We start from the raw sequence: 10,418 nt of genomic DNA on the forward strand, positions 1-10,418 counted from the left end.
GACAGAAAGTCAGAGAGAAAGAGAATGAGAAAGAAAGAGAGAGAGGAAGAGACAGAGAGACAAACAGCAAGTCAGAGAGAGAGAGGAAGAGAGAGAGACAGAAAGTCAAAGAGAGAAGGAAAGAGAGCGAGGAAGAGACAGACAAAGGAGGAGTCAAAGAGAGAGACAGGCAGAGAAAGAGACAGACAAAGAGGCAGTCAAAGAGCAAGAGGGGAAGAGACAGAGACAAAGAAGGAGTCAAAGAGAGAAACAGAAAGTCAAAGTGAAAGAGAGAGAAGTAGTAAAGAAAAAACAGTGTGTCCTATTCCTTTAAAAGCCAGGGTAAATTTAAAACCTATAAATGATAATTGAAGGTCTTCTCCATGACCCTATAACACTCCAGTACCACCTTGTTGTCAGTGGTCAGTGTAAACAAGAGTGTAGCCTGAAAGCACTGAGGCCACTGACAACACGTAACCTTCCTGTCAAAAATCCTTAACCCAGCAGTTTCCTAACAGGGAATCTTAATTAATTACCACACAAGGATCCAACCAGATCTAGGAGGAGTTCCCTTCAGGACAGGACAATAGATGGTTCCTCCTCGGGGATTAAGGAAAAAGACACAATGGCTATTCAGTAAGTGATAAGGAAACTCTTGTAGAAGCAGAATTAGGCAAATTACCCATAATTGGTCTGCTCAAACATGTGAGCTATTTGCACCCAGCCAAACCTTAAAGTACTTACGAATCAGGAAGGAGCCATCTATACCAGTTCTAAGTTAATATGAACTGAATGAGATTTTATTAATAGCAAAGAAAATTAAATCCCAAACTTACAAGGTTTCCAACAAAAGCGAAGTTTGCTAAAAGTTAACAGTGTAACATGTATTATCCTAACTTCTAATCTTATGGAAATCAGACCCTATCAGTGCCCCTCAAAGCTCAAGTCTGTCAGCACTGGGCCATACAACTAATACCCCTACTTATAGGGTTAGAAATGGCCACTGCTACAGGAACCGGAATAGCAGGTTTATCTATTTCATTATCCTACTACCACACACTCTCAAAGGATTTCTCAGACTGTTTACAAGAAATAACAGAATCTATCCTTACTCTACAATCCCAAATAGACTCTTTGGCAGCAGCGACTCTCCAAAACCACTGAGGCCTAGACCTCCTCACTGCTGAGAAAGGAGGACTCTGCACCTTCTTAGTGGAAGAGTATTGTTTTTACATCAACCAGTCAGGGATAGTATGAGATGCCACCTGGCATTTACAGGAAAAGGCTTCTGAAATCAGACAACACCTCTCAAACTCTTATACCAACCTCTGGAGTTGGGCAAGATGGCTTCTCCCCTTTCTAGGTCCTGTGACAACCATCTTGCTATTACTCTCCTTCGGGCCCTGTATTTTAACCTCCTTGTCAAATTTGTTTCCTCTAGGATCGGGCCATCAAGCTACAGATGGTCTTACAAATGGAATTCCAAATGAGCTCAACATAACAATTTCTACTAAGGACCCCTGGACCAACCTACTGGCCCTTTGACTGGCCTAAAGAGTTCCCCGAGCCATCTCCTCTCGGCATCATGGCCGCCCTCAGACCCCTTGTGAAGCCCAAGATCGTCAAAAAAGAACCAAGAATTTATCCGGCACCAGTCAGACCGATATGTCAAAATTAAGCGGAACTGGCGGAAACCCGAGAGCATTGACACAGGGTTCGTAGAAGGTTCAAGGGCCAGATCTATGCCCAACATTGGTTATGGAGCAACAAAAAAACAAAGCACATGCTGCCCAGTGGATTCCGAAGTTCCTGGTCCACAATGTCAAGGAGCTGGAAGTGCTGCTGATGTGCAACAAATCTTACTGTGCCGAGATTGCTCACAATGTTTCCTCCAGAACCGCAAAGCCATCGTGGAAAGAGCCGCCAGCTGGCCATCAGAGTAACCACCCCATGCCAGGCTGCGCAGTGAAGAAAATGAGTAGACAGCTGGTGTGCACGTTTTCTGTTTAAATAAATGTAAAAACTGCCAAAAAAAAAAAAAAAAAAAAAAAAGAGTTCCCCTTTGGAGGATACTACAACTGCAGGGCTGCTTCTTCGCCCCTACCCAGCAGGAAGTAGCTAGAGTGGTCATTGCCCAATTCCCAACAGCAGTTGGGGGTTCCTGTTTGGAGTGGGGATTGAGAGGTGAAGCCAGCTGGACTTCCTGGGTCCAGTGGGGACTTGGAGAACTTTTCTGTCTAGCTAGAGGACTGTAAACGCACCAATCAGTGCGCCATGTCTAGCTAAAGGATTGTAAATGCACCAATCAGCACTCTGTAAAATGGACCAATCAGCACTCAGTAAAATGGGCCAATCAGCGCTCTGTAAAATGGACCAATCAGCAGGATGTGGGCAGGGACAAATAGGGGAATAAAAGCTGGCCACCCCAACCAGCAGCAGTAACCCACTTGGGCCCCCTTCCATGCAGTGGGAGCTTTGTTCTTTCACTCTTCACAATAAATCTTGCTACTGCTCACTGTTTGGGTCCGTGCCACCTTTAAGAGCTGTAACACTCACTATGAAGGTCCACAGCTTCATTCTTGAAGTCAGTGAGACCAAGAACCCACCGGAAGGAACCAACTCTGGACACAATACTATGAGTCACAAAACCATGAGCAGCTCTATATAGACTCACTTGGAAAGATATACTTCCAGGAAATACCCTTTCAGGGGTGGTCCAATCTTTTAGCTTCCCTGGGCCACATTGGAAGAAGAATGTCTTGGGCCACACATAAAATACACTAACACTAACAGTAACTGATAAGCTAGCTATATTTTTTTTAATTGCCAGAAAAATCTATTTATTTATTTAGAGATGGCGTCTCATTCTGTTGCCCAGGCTGGAGTGCAGTGGCACAATTTCGGTTCACTGCAACCTCTGCCTCCCAGGTTCAAGCGATTCTTCTGCCTCAGCCTCCCTAGTAGCTAGGACTACAGGTACGTGCCACCACGCCCAGCTAATTTTCTGTATTTTAGTAGAGATAGGGTTTCTCCATATTTGCCAGCTGATCTCGATCTCCTGATCTCAGGTGATCTGCCTGCCTCGCCCTCCCCAGTGCTGGGATTACAGGCATGAGCCACTGCACACAGCCCAAAAATCTCATAATATTTTAAGAAAGTTTACAAATTTTTGTTGAGATGCATTCAAAGCAGTCCTGCGCCACCCGGGCCCACGGTCTGCGGATTGGACAAGCTTGCCTCAAGTGGAAGAAGCAAGGTGCAAAACGGTGGGCATATAATGCTAAAATTTGTATGTTTTGAGACAGGGTCTTGCTTTGTCATCCAGGCTAGAGTGCAGTGGCATAATTGTAGCTCACTGAGGCCTCAAATTCCTGGGCTCTCAAATAGCTGGGACTACAGGGGAGAACCACCAAGCCTAACTAATATTTAAAATTTTTTGTAGATATGGGGGTGGAGGTGGGGGTCTCCCTGTATTGCCCAGGCTGGTCTCCAGCTCCTTGTTTCCAGAGATCCTCCCACCTCTGCCTCCTAAAGTGTTGGGATTACAGGCATGAGCCACTGCACCCGGTGGAGGTGCTGTTTTTCTAAACTATGAATCTGGAGTATGTCACAGAATTTACCAAACTTTCTGACCTCAATCTGCTCCTAGTGCCTTATACAGGGTTGAACAGCACTTCCACAAGTAACCCACAAAGCGCTTCTACAGAACAATGCCTGGGCAAAAGCTGAAAACCTTGCGAACATAAGGGGGCATTTCCACTTCTTCCAACTGAAAGCAGAGATTCTGGAAGAGTAGGAAAGATACAGCAGCGGTGAATGCAGAGCTATTTGACAGTATCTGAGAAAACAATCTGGCCTTTTGGACCGTGACTTAAGACATTGTAACAAGATTTTAGCACAGAGAGCACATTTCTTAAGGGCTAGAGCGTGTTTGCTTGGAGACATGCCAATTAGATCATGTGCGTTTTAAGCAGAAAACAAAGTAAGAGTTAGCTCACGCCTGTAATCCTAGCACTTTGGAAGGCCGAGGCAGGCAGATCACGAGGTCAGGAGTTCGAGACCAGCCTGGCCACATAGTGAAACCCCGTCTCTACTAAAAATACAAAAAATTAGCCAGGCATGGCGCGCCTGTAGTCCCAGCTACTCAGGAGGCTGAGGCAGGAGAATCGCTTGAACCCGGAGGCGGAGGTTGTGGTGAGCCGAGATTGCGCCCCTGCACTCCAGCCAAGGCTACAGAGTAAGACTCCGTAAAAAAAAAAAAAAAAAAGTTCAAAGAAAGTAAAATGGTTGCAATGGAGCACAGTAAGAACGGCATTGCGCTTCCAGCCGCGGAGCAATGCCGGAGGTCGGGCCGGGACCAGGCTGGGGCTGGGGTCCTGGGCTGCAGCTCGGGCTGTCCGTCTAGCCCCGGCGTACCGCGACACTGGCTCGCAGACGGTCACACGCCGCACCTCTGCAGACCGGAGGATGCGGCCGCGCGTAGCGGGGGAGGCGTGAGTTAGCGGGGCTCCAGGCGCGTAGATTTTGCTGGAGGAGACCCTGAAGGACCTGGACGAGTGCTACGAGAAGGTCCGCGGCGACACGAACTGCGCGCAGAAGCCGCAGGTGCCATCCTGCGCCCAGCGGGCCCTGATCCGCAGCTAGGAGCCGGGGGACCAGAAGATCCAGATCGTGAGCCAGAGGGCGGAGCTGGTGGAGAGCCGCACGCTGCAGGTGGACAGCCACGTGGAGCCGTTCCAGGCGCAGCAGTAGCAGAGCGACGCGGCGGGCGACAGCGGCAAGGTCCGCCCGGACAGGCCCAGGGGCGAGGCGGCCGCGCGGGCGGAAAAGCCCAACAGCAAAGCGTTCTCGGCGGCAGCGCAACAACGAGAACCGCGAGAACGCGTCCAGCAACCGCGACCACGACGACGTCACCTCGGGCACGCCCAAGGAGAAGAAAGCCCAGACCTCCAAGAAGAAGCAGAGCTCCATGGCCAAGGCGTAGCGGCAGGCGTCCCCCGCAGACCTCCCCATCGACTCCAGCGAGCCCTTCTAATGGGAGATGATCCGCTGCGACAACGAATGCCCCATGGAGTGGTTCCGCTTCTCGTATGTGAGTCTCAACTATAAACCAAAGCCCAAGTGGTACTGTCCCAGATGCCGGGGTAAGAACGATGGACAAAGCCCTTGAGAAGTCCAAAAAAACAGGGCTTATAACAGGTAGTTTGGGGACATGCGCCTAATAGTGAGGAGAACAAAATAAGCCAGTATGTTGATACATTGCCACCTTTGCTGAGGTGCAGGGAGTGTAAAATGTATATTTTTAAAGAATGTTAGCAGCCGGGCGCGGTGGCTCACGCCTGTAATCCCAGCACTTTGGGAGGCCGAGGCGGGCGGATAACGAGGTCAGGCGATCGAGATCATGCTGGCTAACACGGTGAAACCCCGTCTTTGCTTAAAAAAAAAAAAATTCGCCGGGCGTGGTGGCGGGCGGCTGTAGTCCCAGCTACTCAGGAGACTGAGGCAGGAGAATGGCGTGAACCCGGGGGGTGCCACTACACTCCAGCCTGGGCAACAGAGCGAGACTCTGTCTCAAAAAAAAGAAAAAAGAAAAGAAAATATCTAAAATTCCTTAGTATAACAGACAGGATCCTTCAAATATAGTCACCTGTCCATTTCATTTCCTGACATGATTTCTGTCTTTGTTTTGTGCTGCTATAACAGAATACCTGAAATTGGGTAATTTTTAAAGAATAGAAATTTGTATTCTCACAGTTCTGAAGGCTGGGAATCCCAAGATCAAGGAGCCAGCATATTGGGTTGTTGGTGAGGGCTGCCTCCTCTGAAGAAAATAATTCTGTGTCCTCACAAGACAGAGGTGGCAGGGCAAGCAAACTGAATGCTCTATGAAGCCTCTTTTTTTTTCCCATCCAGAAACTTTTATGGGCAATTTTTTTTTTTTTTTTTTTGGATCAAGTAGGAGGGGAAAGTGGAAGGGGTGGAGGAGGAGGGGAAAAGAGTTTTTAAAAAGCCTCTTTTCTCCTTTCTGAGGGCCTTAATCCTGTTCATGAGGGAGAGGCCCTTATGGCCTAATCACCTCTTAAAAGACCCATCTCTTGATATTATCACGAAGGCAACAACTGAATTTTAGAAGGACGCATTCAAACCATAGCAGCTTCTTATGTACTTTATATTCCAGCTGTAAGAAATACTTTGTAATTCTCTGAAGCTACTGCTGATTTATTCCTCCAGGCCCTTTGCCATCCTCATCCCTCTGTCTGTAATACCAGTTCTGTTTCCACTTAGTTTGCCTGTTGAGCATCCACATGAATGACTCACTTAACAATTTAGGCTTACTGTTTTTTGTTTTTTTGTTTTTTTTTTTTTGCGACGGAGTTTCACTCTTGTTGCCCAGTGTGGAGTGCAATGGCGCGATCTCGGCTCACCGCAACCTCCTCCTCCTTGGTTCAAGCGACTCTCCTGTCTCAACCAACCAAGCAGCTGGGATTACAGGCATGTGCCACCATGCCTGGCTAATTTTGTATTTTTAGTAGAGACGGGGTTTCTCCATGTTGGTCAGGCTGGTCTCAAACTCCCAGTCTCAGGTGATCCACCCGCCTCGGCCTCCCAAAGTGCTGGGATTATAGGCATGAGCCACGGCGCCCATCCTAGCCTTACATTTCTTATTCTGCCTTCACTCCAGGAGCTCTTCTATTCCATTCTCAGGGCCAGACTCTCACTGACCAGAAAAACCCGACCTGTAACATCTTAAACCCCAGTATCACAAAGAGGCAGAGGGACTTCTACATTTGGCCAAGATCGAGTAATTCACCCTACTGCCTAAAACAATAGCAACAAAAGGGACAGACTATATAAAACAATGGTTTCCAGACACTGGACATCAGGCAGCATATGATAGTGACAAGAGAAAGGGGAGAAACAAACAAGATGAGTTTTTTTTGTTTGTTTTGTTTGTTTGTTTGTTTCAGACAGAATCTCACTCTGTTGCTCAGGCTGGAGTGCAGTGGTGCAATATCAGCTCACTGCGACCTCCGCCTCCCAGGTTCAAGCGAGTCTCCTGCCTCAGCCTCCTGAGTAGCTGGGATCACAGGCGTGTACCACTATGCCTGGCTAATTTTTGTATTTTTAGTAGGGACAGGGTTTCACCATGTTGGCCAGGGTAGTCTCGAACTCCTGACCTCGGATGATCCACCTGCCTCGACCTCCCAAAGTGCTGGGATTACAGGCGTGAGCCACCGTGCCCAGCACAAGATGAGTTGTATAATTGCCCTAGCATACTGCCCGGAGAGAGTTTCTAGGCCACAGTGCAGAGAGGAGGAACACAGGCAGAGCCTAGCAGTCTTTCTGAGCTAAGAAGACAGACTTGGACGACTAGGAGGCCAACGTAGCTAAAGTTCACAGGACAGAAAACTGGAGAAAAGATAGCTGCACCAAGAGAAAGCTCTGGAGATCTGCAGAGGATGTCTCTCAAGTCTTCAGCTGGGGATTGGTCAGTGCATGCCCATAAAGAAACTACCTACCAGCACTTTGGGAGACTGAGGTGGGTAGATCATGAGGTCAGGAGTTCGAGACCAGCCTGGCCAATATGGTGAAACCCTGTCTCTACTAAAAATACAAAAATTAGCCAGGCGTGGTGGTGCACACCTGTAGTCCCAGCTACTCGGGAGGCCAAGGCAGGAGAATCGCTTGAACCCAGGAGGTGGAGGTTGCAGTGAGCCGCGATCACGTCACTGCACTCCAGCCTGAGCGACAGAGTGAGACTCCGTCTGGAAAAAAAAAAAAAAGAAAGAAAGAAAGAAAGAAACCACCTAAAGCTAAGAGAAGAACCACCTGAAGGGATTAGAGAGACAAATACTCAAAGATCACACAGGGGCCAGAATAGTTTGTGTTCCCACTGGCCTGATTGTGGGTGGGAAAACTTCATAAGACACTGGGTAGAATATTTCCCCAGTAGAGGAGCAAATCTAGTCCTAGATTAAAAGGCTACTTTTTGGCCGGGCGCGGTGGCTCAAGCCTGTAATCCCAGCACTTTGGGAGGCCGAGACGGGCGGATCACAAGGTCAGGAGATCAAGACCATCCTGGCTAACATGGTGAAACCCCGTCTCTACTAAAAATACAAAATAGCCGGGCGAAGCGGCGGGCGCCTGTAGTCCCAGCTACTCGGGAGGCTGAGGCAGGAGAATGGCATAAACCCGGGAGGCGGAGCTTGCAGTGAGCTGAGATCCGGCCACTGCACTCCAGCCTGGGCGACAGAGCGAGACTCTGTCTCAAAAAAAAAAAAAAAAAGGCTACTTTTTGATCCTGGCTTAAAAATCAACTAAGCAAACAAGAGCTTAAAAGCAAGCATTTAAAAAGGTTAAACTGTTTCCAAATAACTTAACTTCCCAGAACAAAGCTTAAGCATATTTACAGTAGTACAGAAATACCCAGCACCCAACAAGGTAAAATTTTTAATGTCTGGCCTCCAATAGAAAATTAACAGGCAAGCAAAGAAGCAGGAAAATGTAATCCACCATGGGGAGAAAAATCAATAGGAACTGACCAGAGATGACATAGGTGATAAAGTTAATAGACAAGGATGATAAATGGTTATTATAACCATATTCCAGACGGTGGAGGAAAAATTGAGCATGTTAAGTAGAGATACAGGAGATATTTAAAAAGATAAACTTCTAGAGTTAAAAAAGGCAATATCTAAATTTAAAAAAAAATGTGTTAGATGAGGCCAGGTGTGGTGGCTCATGCCTGTAATCCCAGCACTCTGGGAGGCCAAGGCAATTGTATCACCTGCGGTAAGGAGTTTGAGACCAGCCTGGCCAAGAAGGTGAAACTGGTCTCTAATAAAAATACAAAAATTAGCCGGGCATAGTGGCGGGCGCCTGTAATCCCAGGTACTCGGGAGGCTGAGGCAGGAGAATCGTTTGAACCTGGGAGGCAGAGCTTGCAGTGAGCCAAGGTCGCACCACTGCACTCCAGCCTGGGTGACAAGAGTGAAACTCCGTCTAAAAAAAACAAAACAATACAAAAAAAACAAAAAAAGCCCCATACATTAGATGGGACTAACAGCAAATTAGGTACTACAGGAAAAAAGATTCGTGAACTTGAAGACATAATAATAGAAACTACTGGAATGAAGCACAGAGAAAAAAGACTGAACGAAAGAACAGATCATCAATGTGGGGGGCAATCCGAAGCAGCCTTCTGTACATGTGATGGGAGTCCCTGAAGGAAGAGGGGTGGATTAAAAAAGAAAAGGCCGAAATTTTTCCAAATTTGATGAATACCGTAAACACAGATCCAAGAATCACAGCATACTCCAAGTACAGTAATTATGAAGAAAATTATACCAAGAAGAGCAAACTGAACCCAAGAAGAAAATAATGAAGAGTAGAGAGGAGATAAACAAAATAGGAAGTAGACTAATAATACAGAGATTCAAAGATCAACAAAATTGACAGACCTTTAACTAGATTGACTAAGAAAAAAAGAGAGAAGGCTCAAATTACTAAAATCAGAAATGAAAGAGGAAACATTACTACCAACGTTACTGAAATAAGAAGGATTATAAGAGACTATAATTATTGAATAATCTAGATGAAATGAGCAAATTCCTAGAAACACACAAACTACCAAAACCGAGTCAAGAAAAATAGAAAATCTGACTAGACTTATAACAAGTAAAGAGACTGAACCAGTAATCAAAAATTTCTGGCCAAGCTTGGTGGCTCACGCCTATAATCCCAGCACTTTGGAAGGCCAAGGCAGGAAGGTCTCTTGAGAGATCAGACTGGGAAACATAGTGAGACCCCTGTCTCTACAGAAACAAACAAACAAAAAAGATAGCCAGGCATGGTGGTGTGCACCTGTAGTCCCAGCTACTGGGACTGGGGTGGGAGGATTGCTTGAGCCCAGGAGTTGGTGCTGCAGTGAGCTATGACCAGGCCACTGCACCCCAGCCTGGGTGACAGAGCAAGACCCTGTCTCTAAAACAAACTAAAAAAATTTAGGCAGAGCACAATGGCTCATGCCTATAATCCCAGCACTTTGGGAGGCCGAGGCAGGAGGGATCGTTTGAGCTCAGGAGTTCCAGGCCAGCCTAGGCAACATAGTGAGACCTCGCCTCTACAGAAAATCAAAAAATTAGCAGGGTGCCTGTAGTTTCAGCCACTCAGGAGGCTGAGGTGGGAGAATCACCTGAGCCTGAAAGGTCAAAGCTGCAGTGAGCCATGATCGCGCCACCCAGCTACTCGAGAGGCTGAGGCATGAGAATCGCTTGAACCCAGGAGGTGGAGGGTGCAGTGAGCGGAGATTGCATCACTGTACTCCAGCCTGGGTAACAGAGCAAGATTCTGTCTCAAAAATAAATAAATAAATAAATAAATAAATAAATAAATAAAAGAAAAAACGTAGGGGGAAATATTAATGACCTTGGATTTGG

General features: G+C 47.0%; 1 pseudogene; it reads left to right on the plus strand.

Moving 5' to 3' along the window:
* The first annotated feature begins 4,271 nt into the window (after positions 1–4,271).
* LOC117077737 lies at positions 4,272–5,346 on the plus strand (annotated as a pseudogene).
* The last annotated feature ends 5,072 nt before the right edge of the window (positions 5,347–10,418 follow it).

Source organism: Trachypithecus francoisi, unplaced genomic scaffold, assembly GCF_009764315.1.
Source record: "Trachypithecus francoisi isolate TF-2019V2 unplaced genomic scaffold, Tfra_2.0 Lachesis_group6, whole genome shotgun sequence".
Taxonomy (NCBI): domain Eukaryota; kingdom Metazoa; phylum Chordata; class Mammalia; order Primates; family Cercopithecidae; genus Trachypithecus; species Trachypithecus francoisi.